We start from the raw sequence: 21,561 nt of genomic DNA on the forward strand, positions 1-21,561 counted from the left end.
CTAAGCCAGAGAGAATCCAATCTGAAATCGTATTTGAATTGTATTTGAAAGAGTGCTGCCTAATACCCTCAGGTCCAAAGTCAACCCAAAGTACTAAATAATGAAGGACAGTAGCAATGAACATGTGTGTGCATGGAGAGCCCCGTACCATTCTACCATGTGCCACGTGTGTCCTCCTGTCTAATCCTCATGACCAGCCCACACAACAACAGAGAAATGCAATGGTGTGATGGAAGATAAGGAACACTAGGAGTGGGTGTTAAACACCAGGGCTCTAATGTTGGCTCTGCCACACACTAGCTGTGTGATGTTGAGCTGGTTTCTAAACTTCTCTGGGCTTACCTGCCTCCTCTACAATGAGGGAGTGAAGCCTACCTCAAAGGCTGGCATGAGGAATGATGAGACAACACCAACAGAAGAGCTTGGCAGTGTTCCTGGCTAAGAGGGCCTTAATAAACATTAGCTGAGCCTGTCAAATCTAGAAGTCCGTTCTAGAATGACAATTCTCTACATCATGTTTCTAAGAATTAGTGTTGGCCCCGGGGTAAAACGAAGAGGAATGTGTGAGAACCTCCCGGCTAGAGTTCAATGTCCAGTTAACACCCAATATTGGCCACTGGCTGCCCACTCTGCAGTGACATGGTTTGGCTGATGGGTCAACTTCCCCACACGCTGGGCAGTCAAATGTGTCCCCAGGGATGGCAGCTCTAGCTGAACGCTGATGGGTCACGAAGGCGAGGAACCTGTTTCCAGTTTCTAGGTGAGTCTAAGCTGCTTCCAGTCTCCTCTGGACAATGTTGAAAGGAGGGGTCAGGACTCCACAAGGCTGAACTTGACTCCCAACCCCCATCTAATGGAGCGCCGGCTTTACTGGGGTGAGGGCAGGGTGTGCCCCTCTGTGCTGAGCTGTCTGGGAAATTGGACAGTCTGTGTCATCTTCCAAAGAGCAATTCTGCAGACTGCTGCTCAGGATCAATATTTTGGCTGCTCTTTGCGATGTGGCTGTGGGGAAGATTTCCACTGAGTGCGGTTTACAGGGCCGTTCTCCACTGTTGTTTACTCCATGTCATCCCCACAGCCTGTTCCTGGCAGGCATCTGTGTCTGCTGCACTCCTGGGCCGCTGGGACCGGGACGCTCCCACACAGAGGGAGGCTGGGCCACTGGCCCTCCATGGGGCCCAATTGTGACAACGTATAAGGCAGCTGGCCACCAGGCACGCCCCACTCCTCAGCTCAACCTTGCCCTCCTTAGCCAGTCTGGCCAAGGCTGTGCTCTCTTAGGAGCCTCATTCCCACCAACTTGGGGGAAACTGTAATGAGCTGAGCTGCTCTAGGCCAGGGCTTGGAATTCCTGTGGGTCTAGAGATGTGGCCTCGTCCATTTCCTCTTCCCAGGGTGGCCTCCTGCTCTGCTCCTCTCCACCCACTCGCCTCTTCTTCGGAGCCACAACAGGCGCTGTGCAGCTGAGCAAGACCACTGTCTCTGCCCATCCCCCACCCATCTGAGCACCCTCTTGAGAGATACCCCACCCCCCTGAGGCCAGGTGCCTAGGGCTGCCAAGGCTCTGCATGCCTGTGTTTGTGCCTGCTCAGAGCAGGACAGCACTCCAGCCAAGAGGCCATCCCTAACCTCAAAGAGAAGGTGACAGAGGGGAGGGCAGCAGGCGTGCTCTGAGCCAGCTCATCCTAGGGTCTGCTCCCTGCTTGCACTGCCATGGCCAGATCTCCAGGGAGGGATAGGTTCCTGGGATCAGGGTCTAGCAATCAAGACAGGGAAGCAACAAAAATGGGGGAGTGGTGTTTCCAGGCATGGAGTTAGGTGCTTGCAGTGTGGTAGCCATGGCCCACGGAGAGGAGGCTCTACTGGGGTAGCCCCCAAGGATCCTGGGTAGGGGAGCTCACATCATGACTGGGCATTTGGAAGGTCAAAGACCCTTGTTGTGGAGACACCTTGAGGCTGGGTGAATATTGCTCTTTCTCTCATTTTTTTCATCTTCCCAAAGCCACTCCCTAGCTCCTTTGACATACATCTAATTCTGGTGGGTCCCAGAGTTACCACAAGGTGACCTTCTGGAATCCCACCCCATTTTGTGGGTGAGTTAAAGCCACCAAAGGCCGAGGTCACAGAGCAAAGTGAAGCAGAGCCTGGACTTGGACTCACTGGTCAGAACACAAGCCCAGGACTCACTCCACAGTGCCATGGCTGCTGCTGAAGACAGAAAGGACAGAGCCTATCTCCCGAGCGGGTGCCTGGGACTCTTTTGCTTCTACCTGCACTGGGAGCTGCTGGTCTCTCCCACCCTCTCCGAGTGATCCAGAGCCCAGTTGCATGCATTTGGGAAGGGGGCTGTTGGCTGGGCTGAGAGGACTGTCTGCACTCCTGGTATGCAAGGGAGCTGGCCAACCCACAAGGCGATGTCCAGCTCTGGCTCTACTGCCACTGTGCAAACCAGGAGTGCCAGCCCTTCCCCCAGCTCCACTCAGCCCCAGGGCTCAGCAGCTGAAGGTGCAGTCCCACCCATCACTGAGCTCATCCTGCCCAGGCCTGGGAGGATGTGGGAAACCCAGTTCCATCGAGGGCTAGAATTAACTTTCTCACCATAAGCCACATGCCTTGTGGGTGCCCTGGGCTTGCCTCTCCTCACCTGCCATGGTCTTGTTCTAGTGCCCTTCGGGGCAGGACAGGGCATTTCTTTCTGGGTCGGACCTGAGGCCAGCCCTGATGCCCTCATCAGAACTTCAGGCCCAGCTCACTTTGCTGAGTCTGGTCCCTGCCTGACCTCACAGCCATTCCCTCCGTGGGCGGGGCCCTGGGCTTTGTGCTCATGGCAACCATGTCTGGACCCTGCCATGAAGGGGGATGGACCAGGACTGCAGTGTCCCCTTCCAAGAGACACTAGCTGTCATACTCTGAGCACACACAAAGGCACGACAGCCACAGCTGGGACAACGGCATTTCTCTGAGGGGAACAGGCCTGAAACTGGGCCACCCTCTCAGGCTGAACTGCTGAGAACCCCCCTACCCCCCCCCTCCGCCCCCTGCCAGTTCCCCTCAGTGCTGACAAAGGAGTCACTGTGGCCTTGGCCATACACTCATTCCCTTTTCCAGCCCAAGAGGGTGTCACTCAGAGTGCCAAAACAGAGGGAGGGACTTGGGGCATGAGGCTCCCCCCAGGCATGTAATTTACAGGTTCTCAGCCTCATCACAGAGTACAGCTTGGTCTGACTCTGCCTATAGACCCAAGGCCATGCTCTCCCCTGCTTCTCCCTAAACTGACCACAGGGCTGTCACGGTCCTAGCCTGGGGGGAAGGATCATCTTTTCTACCTCAGCACCACTCACCCTTCTGCCCAGAAACTGCTTGGTGCCACCCGATTCTCTTGCCACTTACTTACCCCCTGGAGGACACCCCAAATCTTTTCAAAGAGTGTATGGAGTACAAGTCAAAAAGGACACCCCTTGTGGAAGCTTGCCTTCTATGCAGATAATCATAGCTACCAATTATTGAGCACTTACTATGTGCCAAACTCCAGGCTAAACATTTCACATGTATTTAATCCTCGCAATAACCATCCTAGGAGGTAGTACTAATAGTATCCCTATGTTACAGATGAGAAAAATGAAGCTCCAAGTCCTTTTACTCTAAAGCCCTTCGCATCCCCAAGCTGAGACTGATCTGTGTGTTTTATCAATGGCCTTCAAGAGCTGTTTCTTGGGGACCCAGGAGCAACTCACAGTTGAATTAAAATATGATGTGCTCTCTCCCCGGCAAGCGATATGAGAGTGCTCGGCCTGCACTCACATGGCTCCAGGCCTCCTGCCCCTGATCTTGGGGTCAGGTTATGAGCCCCAGGAGACAATGTGCCTTTGTACCGCATTCTTTCATGGACACAGTCCACGCAGAACGTCCTCTGGGCCAGCTCTGTGCAGAGCTGGCCTGTCCCCACCCGTCCCCAGGGGCTATCCTAACTGGATGGGCAGGTGCTCCCCCTGCCTGGTGCTACCTGATGGAGGGAGGGGGCAGGAGAGAGACTGGTGTCTGGCTGCATGCATAGCTAACTGCCACAACCTCCTGACTGATGTGTCTGCTCCTCCTAACGTGGGCTGCCTGCCCAGCGTTCATGTTTTTTCTATCTGTGAATCCGGTTCATTTACCAATCCGCTCTCAGCTCACCTCTGGGAATGGTGGAGTCCTGCTTAGACACATCCGGCCTCCCTCAAATGCTCCCCCTGATGACATTTCCCCAGCTATTACATAACCCAGGGAGCCCAGCCCCCACTGGCCAGGCCTTTAATTGGAAAGCTCTTTCCCAAGGGCCAGCCCAGGCCCTCCTACCACTCAAGCCCCTCTGTGGTCTCTCTTATACACGCAGACATGCCCAGGCTCCCAGATGAACATACCCCAGCACACTGCAGCAGCGAGGCCACATCTCTGTCCAGGCCATTGGCCGCGCCCAGTGGCTCACATGCCTTGCACTCTCTGTAAAGTATGTGGCCCCGGGTCTTCCAGGCTCACCCCTACCAGGAAGTCCTCCCTGACCACCCCCATGGGCCACCTTCAGGCTGGCCTCTCCCGGCTTCCACAGTACTGTGGGCTCATTGTGCTGCTGTGGGTGTGCGTCTCCCTAACTAGACTATGACGCCCCTAGGGAAGGGACCCAGTCTGATTCCTCTCCATGCCCCCAGCACCTAAATTGGCCAGGTGAGGATTGATGAACTAGGTCAGTGAGTGAAAGAAGGGATCCCACAGAATGCCCTCTGGTTGGTGACCTGGGCACTCTGAAAAAGCAGCCTTATGGACGTCCCAGAATGTCAGCTGTAGACGGACCTGAGAAATCAGCCCACTTTCCGGAGGGGAATCCCAAGCCCAGCTGGGGACAGGTGGCCCTGAAGGGTGGCAGAGCCAAGTGCCCCCCAAGCTCCCAGGCCTCTCCCTGGCATCACGCTGTCTCTGGACCTTGGCAACAGGTTCTGGGTTACTCATTCCTCAGAAATGAACTCCCCAGCCTGGGACACAAATGCCACCAAGACACAGTCCTGGTGCTTAAGGAGCTGGGCAGACATGGACCTAAAGAGCTGTGAAGCGGGGTGAAGGAAGTAACCAAGACGTCTACAGAGGTGCCACCCAGGGAGATAGGAGGGGTCAGGAGAGACCTCTTGGGAGAAATGACATCCTAACTGGGTCTTGATGAGAGTTTCTGAGGAGGACCGAGTTGGAGAAGGGCGAAGAGAGGAAGTGGTGGTGCTGTTAAAGAGAAATGTGCAGAGATACAGAAACACGAAATGATACAGCAAGATGGGGAACTGCGCAAGCCAAGTGGTGAAGCTGGAGCCCCAAGCACAGGGGAACCTGCACTCTGAGGTCTGCGCAGGGGGTGAGGTCACATCAGGAGGGGCTCGAGAGTCACACTGACCCAGCTGGACTCCAGCGCGTAGGCAAAGACCCTTATATGTGGCGCCCAATGCCTTCCAATCCCCTCCTTTGTGCTCCCACCATCTCCAGCGTGGCAGGAAGCACCGATGATGCTATGACCCCACCCTGCCATCTACCCAGGGATCCCCCACACCCTGGAACAAGCTCTTCTCAACTCATAGGCACTCCTCTCAGCCACACGTATCGTTGCATCTTGGAGCTGGCGCTGCAATACGCTAAGAATTGATCTTGCAGAAATGAGCTCACGTGGACTTCAGAATGCAGCGCTCTTGGGATAAGTCTTATAAACAGATTTGGAACGTTGTATGGCCACAGCAGCTCTTTCGGGGTCTGAGTGAATGAAAGGGTGGTCATATGGACACTGCTGGGAGCTGAGAGAAGGTGCACGTTGTTTCTGCATTTTCCCACAAGATTGTACCTGCACCGAGAAAACCCTGAAGCATCTACTCAGACCCGCTTCAGGGCCCACGACTTAGTAAAAATTCAACCACCGGAGGCCGGCAGGGGATGGAGCAGGGTTAGAAGCGGCTTAGGACAGGGAGGCAGGGGGAGACAGCTGCCTCTGTGGCCAGCTCCATTCCAGCACTGAGAGGGTCTGCCCTCTCCTGCCCCCGTGGCCCCCCACCCGACGGTGACACTCGGAACCCACAGAATAGCCCTGCAGGTTGTGTGGGAGCACAGGGCTGCTTCTCTGGAGCCCAACGACCATGCGAGTCCGCACTGGTTACCAGCGGAGCGGCCCTGTGTTCCAGCCTCCCTTCCAGGAGGCCCTGTCCTCTGAAAGAGCCCGTGGCTGACTCTGGAGATCTAGTCAGGCTCTGGGGTGGCAGATGTGGAAACTGGCCCGGCCAGGGGAAGTGGCTGCCCGAGGGTCACACAGCGAGGCAGAGCAAGGACGCGGGAGGACCCAGGGCTCCTCACTCTCCACCTCGCCGCCCCGACTTCCTGGAGGTGACTCAGAGAGACAGTCGGCACAGGAAGGAAGTGGGGAAGGGAAGCCCAGCCCGCTGGATTCCAGGTCACCACTTGGTTAGTTCAAAGCCACCACCCACCTCAGCCTGAGGCTCTGTCTGGTGCCCGTGACCTTGCAGCCCTTCCTTTCCAAGGCCACAGCTGCGGACCGTTTCCTCCAGGGTCGAGCTCACTTGGCCTCCCCGGGGTCTCCAGGGACGCTCTGCTGCACAGTCCCATGGTGCTTCCCCGCTGCGGGGTCAGGGGTCACCTCCAGAGCCTTGGCGAGTGGCCGGGCCTGCGGGGGCCAAAGGTTCATAAGTGAAATGAGATGAGGTGTAATTACAGCCTCATAGTGACTGTGGCTCGGCAGCCAGGGCTGTTTCATCATCTGCCGGCCAGGGGTGCCCTGGTTAACTCGGTTTCCTTGTAAATCTGTAAAATGAGGTGATACTATCTACTTTCTGGGTTGTGTGGAGGATTAGATGACATAATACCTGTAAAGCCAGCCACAAACTAAGCCACATGCTGGCTCTGGTCTTCGATTACTTTGCTAAGTAGACATACGTGCATCATCTCCTTTAATTCTCACAAGAAGCCTGCGAAGAAGACAGATTATTCTCATTTAACTGGTGAGACACCTGAAACTTGGGGAGGTGAGGGCACATGGTTCATGGCCGGTGGAGAGAGGATTTGAACCTGCTTCGATCCGATTCCAGAGCCCCCGTGGTTTCCATCAGCACCTGGGGTGGACCTGTGCGGGTGCCTGCCCTACCAGCTGCACCCTGGTGTGGCAGGGTCTCTGTCCCTTCACCCGGATTCCTATCCTGGCTCTGCCACTTCCTGGGAGTGAGACTTGGAGTGTCTGGGCTGCTGTGGTCCCATCCATACACTGGACACTGGCCCTGTCCGGCCTTTTGCTCGGCGGAATCGCTGAGATGATGTGCGCGATGGAGCCCTGGGCTGCTCTGCACGGCCTGAAGGCGAGGTGCAGCCTGCAGCCGGGGATCCAGGAGATCCAGGCCTGTAGGAGCGGCCACCACGGGAAATGCCACCGGCACCTTTAGCAGGGGCTTTCCAAAGGCTGAGCACAGCCTCTGGGACAAGGAGGGGGGCTGCAGACACCTTAGTCTTTGCTCCACTAGACTAGAAGTTCCTCAAGGGGCCGGACTGGCTCACAGCAAACACCACGGATGGATAGTCACTGCCCCACACTCAGCCACATGGACCTCCCGCGGAGTCACCGAGCTGGCCAGGCTGCCTCCCCACGCCCAGCTCCAGCCGTGCCTCCTCAAGAGCCCCTGACTCTCAGGGAGAAGAGACCATCCCCTCCCTTGTAATCATGAGTTAGTTCCTCACTGCAGCATGTGACTCTATCATATTTCCAATTTCTACTGGGATCCCATGTTGGAACAAGGTGAGGGTTTGAATAAAGACACTGGAACTGAACTGTTTTCCGTTACACAGTTAAGTATCTCTTGCTGGACGGTGAATTCCATAAAGGCACGTTCTGTGTCATCATCTGTAATTCTTAATAACCAGCGAGGGCACCTGGGCGGATCTGTGGTCTGGTTCTCTCTCTATCCAGGCAGCCCACGTCTGTGTCATCGCCTTTCCACCCCACTCCTGTCATAGGGCTCGTGTCAGAATTGTGCATAACAGTGAAGGACATGGGCACCGCAGAGCCTACTACAAGCGAATGAACTGGCTCACCTACATGGAAGTTGCCTCGCACGGCTGCCTTGATGCATTCTGGGCTCACGTTTGGGTTCTGGGCTATCTTTTCAAAGAGCGAAGTCCTCGTTAGTATAATCTCTTCCAGAAAAGTGAGGTGATGTTTAAGATACAATATGGGGTGGTGATCAGGAGTAGGAATCCATCAGAAGCCCCATAAAGTTGTCTTCTTTTCTCCTGTACATGGTTTCTGATGAGTGCACATGACGGGCCACTTCCAGGGCACTGCAGATGTCGTCTGACCTGGACACAGCTGGATCGTGGGAGTTTGCTGTGACTTCTAACTGCTGACTGGATCATGCATAAACCCAGCCTCTCGTCTGGCCCAAGGAGCCCTGGGAAGGCAGCGCCAAAGCCTTCCCGGAGTGGGGGTGGGGAACAGAGAGCAGGAGTTTCTGAGCCCCAAGAACACAGGAAGTGGTTCCAGCTGCTATGAGGCTCTGGTTTTCATCTGTGAAAAGGGAGAATAACACCCACCCTGCAGAGTTACTACAGGATCAGCGTGAGATTATAGCATGTTAAAACGACTGGCTCAGGGCATGGTCAGAATCTATTCACTCCACAACAACTAACTTAGCATCTGCTATTGGCCAGGCACTGTTCCAGGCAGTGGGAATAATGCACAGACGATGGCATATTAGATGGTGGTGAGTGCTATTAAGAGAAGCAAGGCAGGGAATGGGGTGGATGGAGGAGGATGCTTTGCGATTTTAAATAGGGGCCAGAGAAGGCGTCGCCAAGAAGGGGGCATTCAAGTAGACACCTGAAGGAAGCAGAAGCGAACTATGTGTGTTTTTCCCAGCAGAAGAAACAGCACATTCAAAGGCCCTGAGGCAAGAGCTGGAGAAAGTATAAAGGTCAGAGGATATGGGGTGTAAGAAGTCATTTGTGGCCACATCATGAGGGCTGGGAAGGCATTTATAAGACCTCTGGCTTTTACTCAGAGACAGGAAACCCCTGGAAGCTTTCCGGACATGGGTTGACACAACCTGGCTCTCATAACTGATCAGTAAACTTCAGCTGCCCCTTCCCTTCAAACCCAGACCTCTGCAACTGCAGCTCACATGCTTTCTCCTGGCTAAGATTTCTTCCTGCTCTCTCAGTCTCTCCCAACTGGGGTAGGGGCTCCTCACTTTCTGCCAAATGCAGGCTGGAAGGGTGCCTTGTGGAGACTGGCTGGGAAGAGAGAGAAACACAGGAGTCTTAGGGTGGAGATCTTGCCCTTTCTTGATGGTTGGAAAACCTCTGGTCCTGGCTCAGCTTCAGTGCACACACATATACACACACATGCACACACATATACACACACATACACACATGCGCACACGTGTGCAAGGTACACAGTGATGCTGGGGACACTAACAGAGTCCCTGGTGCTACTGCATCACCTGAGACAGCTACATGAAGAACTGGGAATTTCCTTCTGCCTTCCCTCACTCTGCTTGTCTACCAAAGGGTGAAATCATTTGTTTTAAAATAAAATAATTCCCATCTTTATCAGCACTTCTTAACCTTTTTTTGGGTCACCTGCCCCTTTGAGAATCTGCTGAAAGCTATGCGCTATCTCTTCAGAAACAGAACACAGGATATGCACTCCCTCTCTTGTAACTTCAGGGGTTTCACAGATCCCTGAAAACTCAGTGAAGAAGCTATCCTCTATGCCCATGATTTCCCCATCTGTAGCTCCAACTGAATGTATGAATGAATGAATGAATGAATGAACGAAGAATAATGAAGTTGCACGCAGATGAAGGAACAAGAGATGAGCAGGACAGATAGATGCAGCCTATTCTGGGCACCAGGACTGTTTTTTTTAAAATATATTTTTATTGATTTCAGAGAGGAAGGAGAGGGAGAGAGAGAAAAACATCAATGATGAGAGAGAATCATTGATTGGCTGCCTCCTGCATGCCCTACACTGGGGATCAAGCCCACAACCCGGGCATGTGCCCTGACCGGGGAATCGAACCGTGACCTCTTGGTTCACAGGTGGATGTTCAACCACTGAACTACACCAGGTGGGTCGGGCACCAGGATTCTTGATGATGCTTTGAAAGAAGCCGATAAGAATAAGGAGGAATGTGTGGTTAGGTCTTGTTTGACACATGTCCTGCAGAGAGGTGGAGCTCAGCCCCCTAAGCTTCATCTCGTCCAATGTCTCTGAATGGCCATCTTTCTAAACAGTATCACATCCCTAGCTGGTTTGGCTCAGTGGATAGAGTGTCAGCCTGTGGACTGAAGGGTCCCAAGTTTGATTCCAGCCAAGGGCACTTGCTCTGGTTGAGGGCTCGATCCCCAGTAGGGGGCATGCAGGAGGCAGCTGACCAATGATTCTCTCTCATCATTGATGTTTCTCTCTCTCTCTCTCTCTCTCTCTCTCTCTCTTTCTCTCTCTCTCTCTCTCTCCCTCTCTCTCTCTCTCTCTCTCCCTTCCTCTATGAAATCAATAAAAATATATTTAAAAAATAAAATAAAATAAAAGGTCTCACTCACTCCTCTGCCTTTCTCAGGGTGCCCTGAGCTAAACAAAGCAGAACCTTCTCTGGGTGACTACTGGGCAGCAGTGTGAATGTAAACTCAGGCACATAAAAGTAACCAATCTGTTCTTCCTGACATCTAGCTGAACCAGGCTCCATCAGTCCTCCAGGCTTCCGGTCTGTCACTTCATTTTTCTGATACATCTAAGAAGTTGGGATGCATTTTCAACTCATTCTTATAGTCACCCTCTCACTGTGAAGCTTTTAACTAATCTGTTTTCCCCAATTACTGTTCTATATTCTAACACAGGGAGACCTTCAGGTGTGACGGGTGGGTAGGGATCGCTACCAAAACTCGAAATAGCCCGAGAGAGGTCTCCTGATCGAGGAGCCTCCAAGGCCCTAGAGACCTGGCTCCGAGGCTCCTCCAGCCTCTTCTCTCTTCATTCTGTCTCCTCCTGGGCATCGCACTCCAGCCGCCCCCCCCCCCGCCCCGGCCCGGCAGTTCCCCCAAAGGGACAGGCTGTTTCCCACCTCCGTTCCTATGTGCCATGCCTGCCACCTGCCACAGAGGCCACCACCAGCCTCACCTCCCCAACCTCCTCATTAGACCTATCTCCTTCCTCTTTGATTCCTGCATCCTCGCCTCAACGTGGCACGCACTACATTCCCTTTCCAACTTCTACATTCCCTTTACAACTTCTTCCCCCCCCCCCTCTTTTTTGGGAGGAATAAAGCTAGAGCTTAGATAAATACACTTGTGTTTGTTCATTTACATGTCATTTCCTGACCTGTATCTATTCATCTTTATTTCCCCAGCAAACAGCACGGCGGGATACATACTGATGTTTTAGTTCTTATTTGTTGGTAAATGTTCCCTTTGTAGAGTTGTTCTCTCTTTATCCTGACAGCTGGATTGTCTGTTGTAACCTCAACCCCCGGCTGTTAGGGTCCCACCTCTCACTGCCCTCCCACAGCCCCCGCTTCTAATCTGCTGGGAACCTGTTAGAATTGGGTGTAAACCAAGAGGAAATGGGCCCCAAGGGATCTCCTGGGTGCAGCCTAGCCAACCTATGTTATGGACTCGTTATCGTGCCTCAAGTTCTGGCTGGCCTGGTGCAGCTGTGCTTCCTGAGATCCGGGTAGGTGAGGTCACTGGATGGGAAAACTCCTCCAGTGAGTTGTCATAGTAACCAGGACTTTCAATTTCATGCAAGAGAGTCCCTGAGAGGAAAGCACACCAAGGGGTGGGGGAGGAGTGGCAGGAATCCATCAAAGACTTCCTCACATTGTCCTCCCGTCCCCTTTCTCTGCTTCTTGCTGGTTTACACGCTGAAGGTAGATGCCATTATGTGTGGGCATCAGAGTAGAAGCTGCTTAAAATAGCCATCCGGCTATTTCAGGGAGCAGCTGAATATGCATGAGGCTATTTTAGAAGAGATGTCCCTGGCCCAGCCAATCCAAACCCCATCCTCTTCCTTGGAAATGCCAGGAGAAGCTGAATGGGACCTTTCTTAGTCTTTCCCACTGGGGTGGGGGTTTTCAGAAGCCACAGAAACTACACCCCAGCTAATGTGGGTCCTGCAGCCCTGTCGGCTCTGCCCCCTGATCCTGTGGTCACAGTGGCTCCTGGCCAGACTGCTCAGCCCTCCAGAGTCCTCCAGAAAAAGCCGTGGCAGCCTCCGCAACAGCCATGCTCCCATCCAGTTGGGTGCCCTGTTCAAGTCCATTGGGCTACGGGCTTATTCCTTCACCGACACTGAATTTTTCTAGGCTGTTCATCCACGTTTATTTTTCCAGATGTACTTTATAATCATTTTATTAAAAATATGTTAGGATTTCATTTAATTAATAGATCAATTCACAATACCCTCTTAAGTTTATTCTTGGATACCTTATGCTGCCATTTCTTTGGAGATTAGAGCCTTTTCCGGCTATGCTCTCGAACTGGCTCATGGTGCTGCCTTCTTCATGGAGCCTTTTCCGACCTACCCTGCAGGAAACAATCACTCCCTCCCCAACACCATGCCTTGCCCATGTCCCTTCTTACTTTTTGACGCTGAATTACAATTATTGGTGAGATGGTGGGCCCTTTAGAGGCAGGTCCTTGCGCGGCCTGTTTGTGCGTCTCTTGCCACATCTGGTAGGTGGTCAGGGCCATGGAGATAGTTGTAGGATGAATGAGTAAATGAGTGAGCAAATGAACAGATTTTTTTTCCCTAGGAAGCTGAAAATGAAGTGAACTGACTGTTATAAAATCTACTTTCCCACAGGCTTTCATTAGACAGTAAGAAGAGTTTTAGTTCTCCTCCTTTTTGCTCTTGGCTAAACCCCTAAGACATGTCAGAATCAGGGGGCCTGCAGGACCAAGTCAAGAAACTCTGCACCACGGAGTCACTGCTAGACGAATGTGCATGAGCTAGACTAACGCGCATGTGGAACGTGCCACAGAACCTCTTTACAGAGCCCGCCTCCCCCGCCGAGACAGCCCAGCATTTCTCAGGGGGGCTCTTGAGGCCTTGAGAACCCTTCAGAGGAAGGATTCAGGCACTCACTGTGTGCCTGCCGCTTTTAGAAAAGCACTTTCCCTCAAGATACAACAATCTTGAAAGGTTGGTATCACTAGTCCCATTTTGCAGATGAGGAAACTGAGGCTCAAAGAGATGTAGTTCCTTACTAGGGGCTGGCGAAGTTGAGGCTGTGGGATTCTAAAAGCCTCGCTTCTCCCACAATAACACCCAGAGCAGCAGAGTCTGGGAGGCTGAGGGGCCGTGGCCCAGACAGGAGTCCTGCACAGAGTCAGAGAGATGGGGTCCTGCCCTCACTAAGCCAAGGTTCTCCCCACAGAGCAGCATATGATGCTTTCAGATTGTTCCTGAAGAGCATCAGACTTGGGTCAAAGAGCCACTGTCCAGGCTGGGGACTTGTTACACAGGTCGTATTGTACCATGGGATGGGGGAGGGGAGGGATGGCAGAGCTGGAAGAGGTGCCATGGGGGAGGGGTTGGTCTCCAGCACAGATCTGGGGATCTCTTCCCTTGTCCTCCTCCAGCCTGTTCGGGGTCAGAGTTTCTTGACTAGGCCCTGCAGGCCCCTCTTGGGAGTCCAGCCAAGCAGCCACTTCCTTATTGGGCTGGCAGCTGCTGGGCAGACCTCGGCTTATTTCTAAGCCTGGATCAAAGCTCCAGTTTCTTATGAAGAGCCGTGGGTGAAGGATCAATTCATTTACTGACCTTGACATGGTGTCTGGCTCACTGCAGGCCCCAAGGACATGGGGATGAGCAGCCCCCAGGTGTCCTGCCCTGTGGCACTCTATTCTGGTCAGGAAGATTATAGGAAATTTCCCAGCCCTACCTAAGTTCTGGGGGAGCCTAGACGGGGGCTGTGTGTGTGTGTTTTGGGGGTAGGGGGTATTCATCTAGCACAGGCATGTCAAACTCACGGCCCATGGGCTGCATGCCTCGTTTATTTGGCCCGTGTTAGCCTTTGAGTTTGACATGCTTGATCTAGCAGGTAGCAAGCTGGGGAGGTTGGGTGTTAGACTAAGGCATGAGGACTTCCCTGTGGGCAATGAGAGACATCCTGCATTTTGAAACAAGAGTCTCCCATGATCAGGTTTGAGGTTTAGAAACAGATCAGCGAGGTGTATTTATTTTCAATACATTGATTTTTAAGGTGAAAATGGAAGCATGTCCATTTTGGAAAAACAATACCAAACAAGGAAACACAGAGCAGATGGAGATGAACTTGCTGACCTAGACGTGGAGTGAGAGAGACCATGTTCATGGTCAAGCCCCTGCCACTGACTTCTGGGCAACCTTGAGCAAACTGCTTCTCCCTCTCCACCTTGGTTCCCTTGCTTGTAAGATGGGAGCACTGTCACCTCATACACAGGGCTGTCATCAGGGCAAAATGGGATGTCAAAGGACATTGTAACATTTGTCTACACTGGACACAGGTAAAGCGTGAAGGTGAGGTTCCAGAAGGCTCTATGTACATAGCCGGGGCCATTTCAGTCACCCAGCTGTCCAGCTGCAAACACACGACCCAGCAACTTCTCAGGAAGCCTCTCTCAGCTGTTCCAGCTCAAATCCGAGCCTGTCCTGTAAAAACACGGCCCCGTCCAGAGAAGCAATTGCCCATGTGTTTGGTGGGCCACCTGCCCGCCGGGTCCAGCCTGCTGGGCCATGAACATCAACAACGGCCCCTTCCTGGTGGGAGAAGGAACAGGGAGCTGGCTTGTTCTCTGAGAGCAGAGGACTGGCGGGCGACGAGGAACATTTTAAGGTGGGACACTTCTTCCTGCACCGTTGGCAGCTGTCTACATAAGGCGTCCATTATATGCGGCCCCAAGGCCAGCGGGCCTGAGCGGCTAAGCTAAAATTAGTGTAGAATGTGCACCCGCCAGAGACACAGAACATCCGAAGGTCAGATGCCTGCAGCCAGCCGCCTGGGCAGGGGTGGGGAGCAGGCACACAACAGCTGTGGCAGCAGCTGACTCCGGTTCCTCTCGGGCACAGGGGCGGCGGCCCTGCCCAGAGACCTGGCTCAATAGCTCAGCTTGAGTTAAAAAATAGAAGGCAGAGTATATTTCCAAATATGTTTTTTGTTGTTGTTTTTTAAATCTGTGTATAATGTTGAAAAAGGGTGGGAGGGGATTTCACTGAATATCTAAGAGGATATCTCGGTTTTGAATGTGGAAATAGTGGGTGAATTCTTTTCCTGTACTTTCCAAAATTTTCTCAATAAGTATTTATTACTTTTGTAATCAGAAGAAAGCACGATAAAAGATGCTGTAAAAAATATATTTATATTAATTTAATATATATTTTAAACTTGTTAAAATGATTAAATTGTATATGCTCATAGGCATATAGTATATATGTATAGTATATATGTATGTGCAGATATCTTAATTTATCTAGTCCACTGGTGGTGGCTGCTTTGAGTCCTAGAATGGCGAGGCTGGCTGGCACTGAAGATCGACATTCTCCATCTCCTCACTCTATGGAAAAATGGAGGCTCCAGAAGCAAAGCAATAAGCCCAGAAATTACTTTTCACTGAGGCTGGTCCTGTACTGGAGCTTCCCCCTCTAAGTCAGTAGTCGTTTATAGTCTCACTATATGGAGATGGAAACTGAGATATAGAAAAGTGCACTGATTCACCCGAGGGCGCCCTGCTAGGAAGCTAAGTCACAGAGCTCAGTCTCAAGCCTAGTTTTCCACCCACTGAGCTTGAAGGAAGGAAGCACCTTTGAAACACACCCGCTCCCTGAAGTCTCAAACATCCAGAAAGCCACCCCTTACAAGCAAGACTGATTTGGACAGGGTGGGCAGGTAAGACGTGCAGGAGACAGGCAGTGCCAGGCCTTAGGGACAGGGAGGGCTGGCCAGAGAGGCTGCCACTCAAACTCCCTATCTGGCCCCCTCCAGCTTTACCAGGCCCCAGGCCTGACAGTGCCTCAGGGCAACCCCAGCTGCTCAGACCAGAAGCCTTTGCTCCAGCTGAACCTCTGTCTGCAGTGTCTAGCCCTTTCCCCATTTTCTGCCTCAGTTCATCCTTCAGGCCCAATTCATCCATGCATCTGTGCATTCTCATTAGCGAACACATTTTAACAGGTACCTACTATGTGCTAGACTAGAGCAAGACTGATGTAGTCCCAACCCTGTCAGTGCCTCTAGTTCTTAGAGAGAGCTTTGTGCTTGGCTACCTGGGTTATTCAAACATGGACTCTGAGGCCAGAGTACCTGGGTTCAACCTGGCCAAGCCACTTCCCTGCTGTGTGTGCTTGGGACAATTACTCAGCCTCTCTGTGCATCAGTTCTCCTCATCTTTAAAAGAGGATGTTAACAGCACCTGCTTCACAGAGTTGTGCAGGCAGAGTGAAAATCCATCTAAATGCGGGCACGTAGAAGTCCTTAATGATCATTAGCTATCGTAATCTTCTTCTTACCATCTGGCTCAGATTCCCTCCTGATGATGCCCCTTGCCCTCAGGCTGCCCCTTCCTTTTTTGGTCCCATAACACGTTGTATGTTTTCACAGTAAAGCATCCGTGGCTATGGAGTATGGGAATTAGAGGACCTGTCCACCTCCCTCTCTGTTCTTGGGGCAGGGACCAAGTTTTAGCCATCTCGATCCCAGGTCCCAGCGTGAACGCAACAATCACATCTCCAGCGCAACTTCAGAGTTTGTGGGTGTCATGCACCCTGAGCTCCAACCAAGAAAAGTCTGAGAAGCTCCTGGCTGCCTGGGCACCAGGGGCTGCATATCTGGCCTTGTCCCAGAGCTCATGGTGCCCTGTTAAGCCAGGCCTGCACGGGCGAGGTCGCTGGGTGCTAGGCCTCCTTGAATGTCCTCTGGGATGGGGAGCGCTGCCGGACAGTCGTTATCAACACAACCACCCCTGCCCTATCACACCAGGATGCCGCCCACGCTGCACCTCTGCCCATGCCAGCCCCCCCGCCTGGATGCCCCTCCCCCTTCCCACAGCCCTCCTGACCTGACAAACCCCCACAGGTCCTCCCGCTGCAGCTCACACGCCCCTCCTCCAAATCACAGTCCCACAGAGTTTGTGGCTCCCTCTCTTCTCACTTCTCGCGTCTTGTATGTGCTTCTGCTGCGACTTTTTCACATTTGTTTATATGTCCCTGCTCCAGAAGGGGCCATCTAACTCCTGTCGGGCCCCCAGTGTCCACCATGCCTGGCACAGAGGGGTTTCAAGAATGTTCTGCTGAATGAACTCTTTAAAGGAAAGTCAAATCAATTGGCCCACCTTCCTGTGAACGCAGATATGCTAACATCTCACGGCGCCTTTTGAGCCAGAACACTCAGGCCTTTCTAGGCCACCACTGCCCACCGCACACAGGTAAATTGACAGATGAGCATGGGATGCAAGTGCCAACTATGAGGCGGGCACTGAGCTGGCTTTTCACAGGTGCTCTGGCGTTTGATCTGGAACCATCTGAGGAAGCAGGTATTTGAGAGACGAAGACCTGGAGGCTCAGACCAGTTACTCTGCTTCATTCATCTTTGTGCCTCGGTGCCCAACACAGAGATTAGCACACAGCAGGCAACAAGTATGTCCAGATGACCTGGCCCTGCCTCAGTTTCCCCACATAACATTCCACTTCCAGGGACTCCCACAGCTCACTCTGGAAATGGTTAAAATGCTGCCTCTGCCTTTAAGAGATTCATGTCATGGGGAGACAGCATGGAAACCCACCAGTAAACGCAGGGAGGTGTACAGGGTGAGAGAGGGATGTGCGTGGGCAGGCTCTGTACTGGCGCCAGCTGGATGGTCAGTGAGGCTCCCAGAGAACCGAGATTTCAGGTCTAGAAGAGCCCGCTGGTCTGGCTAGGAGGGCAGTGGAGGGGCCACAGGAAGAGCGTGGGCAAAACCAAGGAGCGGGGAATGCTGTTCCGTTTGGGACCCTCAGGGGGCTGGAGGCAGGGGTGTGGGTAGTGGAGAGCTGGGCTTGGAAGGAGTTAGGCTGCTGAGGGGCAGGGCCAGGCCACAGAGGATCCCACCAGTCCTTTCAACTGCTTTTAGCCCCTCCTCTTCCCTAGACCCCCAAGTTCCCAGCATGCTTTGCAACTGAGCCAGCCACACAGTGTTATGTGCCTAGGAGCTTCCTGGGCACTCACAACCCAACCTCAAACCACCTTGAGGCAGTCAGGGTGGCCCTTCTCCTCCCTCAGAGGCCAGGCCTGGTGGGCTGGTGGGCAGGCACCGAGCTGGCTAGACTCAGGCAGAGGCCTAAAGGCAGGCTGGGCACAGGGTGTGGAGTTCCTGGCACGTGTCACCCGAGCCTTGTTCAAGACTGAGAGTGTCACAGTGGTGGGGCAGCCTCGGGTCTGCTAGACAGATCCAACTGCTGGACAAAGGGCTCCCGCGTACCCTCTAGGCCTCACCTCCCAGGCAGCTCCCCCAGACTGCCCTGCAGATCTACCTGTGAGCTTTGCCTCTAAATGAGGACCTCGTTGTTAGGTTAGGCTGGTCTCCCACCTGCACTCCCCCTCACCCAGCTCTGTTATCACCCAGCATTCTTCTGCGGGACGACCCACCTGTCAGTGTGCAGGCAGCCTTTGCCCTTCCCGTCTGGGCACTGGCAGCCCATAGTTCCTGTGTGCTGCCCAGCCATGAGAGGGCAGGTGTGGGGCTGTGACTGTCCATGTCTGAGTCTGACTTTAAGCAGAGTTTGCTGGAAGGAACACAGGCCCCTGGATGCATACCTGTGTGCACACGGCATATACACAGCCCAGCTCAGGCTCCCCATGGATGTGAGGCCCATGGAGCTATCAAACAGACAAGGCTTAGGGAAGTGGAAGGCTGTTTCTTTTCCCACTACCCCTCCCCAACCCATGGCCTTGACCAGAGCTGGAACAGCTGGCTGAGGCCTGCCCAGGTCACTGAGCGCCACTCCCTCACTGTTCATTCAGGGAAACGGAGACACAGAAAGGGAGGTTCTTGCTTGAAATCTTCCCAAGCAGTAAAGGCAGACCAGGGTCCGACCCAGTCCCCTGGCTTCCCTTACAGGACAGGTGCCCATTGCCATGTGTTGCATTTGCAGAAATGCCAGCCGGAGGGCTCCAGACATTCAGGTTTTTCCTGAAGTCGCAGTAAACTGTGGGGACCCATTCTCCTGCTGAGGATGAAGTCAGCCCCACCTACCTCCTGGCCATAAACACGGCCCAGTAACCTTCGGGCTGTGCCGAAATTGCGGTGTCCTGGTGCAAGGGAGAGATGGGAGGAGCTTACCTGCCAAAAGCCAGCCGTGGTCTCGTGGTCCAGATGTGTCAGGGATTTCTAAGAGCTTGGAGGACTGTGTTGGAGGGAGACCTGTGGGAAGCAGAAAAAGTGAGAATATTATACTACCACCATCTGTCAACCTTCACTTGAGTTTAAAAAAAATGCTCCCCAAAATGATGAGCATAGCCTTGGTGAGAGTGGCCTTACAGCCAAGCCCCAGCACCGCCTCTTCTACAACATGGTCAACACAGGGTCAAGGTCAGGCTCCCCAGAGGTGCAACCATAGCCTCATCACCCCACTCAGAGCTGAAAATCCTGTTACCAGCCCCTGCAGAATCCCCTACATTTAGTTTTTCTCTCAGGCCCAGAACGGTCACTTTTAAGCACTCCTTGGTGTTCCTTGAACACCGTTCACCATAATTCACTCATTCATCATTGATCCATTCATTTTTGCAAGCATTCAATAGCCATTTGGGAAAACTACTAGATGATACTGTCTAGTATATAAAGACATAAAGTCACTGAGAAGGAGAGCACAGGTCTAGCAATAAAGTTACTTGTAGAGCCAAGACAAAGCCACAGCTCTCAATACCCAGCCTGGAGGGTTTCCTCCCTCCCCTGAGTGATCTCTGTGCCAGACACCGGGCAAAGCATTTTCTATAGGCTGTGCAGGATGGCACGATGCTGCCCACCATTTTCAGTACAAGAACTCCTTTCTGTGTGAAAATATTTCTCAAAACTCCTCCTGATGGTAACTGTATACTTAGTATCTTCTTATTGGGAAAATAAATAGTACAAAAGCCACAATGAACATAATGCTTTATAATTAACTTGTATTTTAGTAATCAACGCACCACCACATATATTTAAATAAGTGGCATTCTTTTAAAAAAAATATATTTTATTGATTTTTTACAGAGAGGAAGGGAGAGGGATTGAGAGTTAGAAACATCGATGAGAGAGAAACATCGATCAGCTGCCTTCTGCACACCCCCTACTGGGGATGTGCCCGCAACCAAGGTACATGCCCTTGACTGGAATCGAACCTGGGACCCTTCAGTCCACAGGTCAACATTCTATCCACTGAGCCAAACTGGTCAGGGCGCCACCACATATCTATCTATCTATCTATCTATCTATCTATCTATCTATCTATCTATAATAATAAAAGCATAATATGCTAATTAAACCAGATGTCCTTCCAGACAACCTTCCAGACGAAGCTGGGGCTGCTGCGGAAGCCCAGGTCCCGGGTGCCAGAGGGAAGCTGGTGCCAGCAGCCAGGGGAAGGAAGGCCTATTCTTGCATGATTCTGTGCATCGGGCCTCTAGTATTTAAATAATGATTACACATACTCATTTGAATCATGTTATTTATGTGTCTGGGCTTAAGGCTTTGGCCCTAGGGCAGGAGTGGGCAAACTTTTTGACTCGAGGGCCACAATGGGTTCTTAAACTGGACCGGAGGGCCGGAACAAAAGCATGGATGGAGTGTTTGTGTGAACTAATATAAATTCAAAGTAAACATCATTACATAAAAGGGTACGGTCCTTTTTTTTTTTTTTTTTTTTTTTTTTTAGTTTTATTCATTTCAAAGGGGCTGGATCAGGCCCACGGGCCGTAGTTTGCCCACGGCTGCCCTAGGGGATCCGCTCATTCAATATCATTCAGTAGGTATTTATGGCACATTTCTGAGATGCCCAACCCCAAGGCCCACAGGGTACAGGGAAGAGTGGTGGCTCTACAATGAGGCATGCTTAAGGTCAAGCCCAGCTCAGACTGATGCGGGCAGGGGTCCTCAAACTACGGCCCGCGGGCCACATGCAAATACAAATATTGTATTTGTTCCCGTTTTGTTTTTTTATTTCAAAATAAGATATGTGCAGTGTGCATAGGAATTTGTCCATAGTCTTTTTTTAAACTATAGTCCGGCCCTCCAACGGTCTGAGGGACAGTGAACTGCCCCCCTGTTTAAAAAGTTTGAGAACCCCTGGATGTGGGCCTTTGGGCAGGTCACTTGGCCTTTTTCCAACTCAGGGTCCGAATGAATAAAGGGGCGATGATGATCCTGACATTGGAAAGTTGTTAAGAGGATGAAACAAGATAGTGCAAAGCACTCATGTCAGAGTCTGGCATAAAATAGAAGCTCAACAAATGGGCACCAGAGGACTATCACCATCATCCTCATCACCATCCTTGCCATTATCACAACCAC

General features: G+C 52.3%; 1 protein-coding gene across 1 annotated transcript in view; it reads right to left on the reverse strand.

The window, feature by feature from the left end:
* Positions 1-21,561, reverse strand: part of HIVEP3 (HIVEP zinc finger 3) — a 418,754-nt gene that overhangs the window by 124,566 nt on the left and 272,627 nt on the right. Inside the window, exon 3 of the mRNA XM_059689780.1 lies at positions 19,357-19,437. The gene's annotated coding sequence lies outside the window, so the exon portion shown is untranslated. The remainder of the gene's footprint in view (positions 1-19,356; positions 19,438-21,561) is intronic.

The sequence above is a fragment of the Myotis daubentonii genome, chromosome 3 (genome assembly GCF_963259705.1).
Source record: "Myotis daubentonii chromosome 3, mMyoDau2.1, whole genome shotgun sequence".
Lineage (NCBI taxonomy): Eukaryota > Metazoa > Chordata > Mammalia > Chiroptera > Vespertilionidae > Myotis > Myotis daubentonii.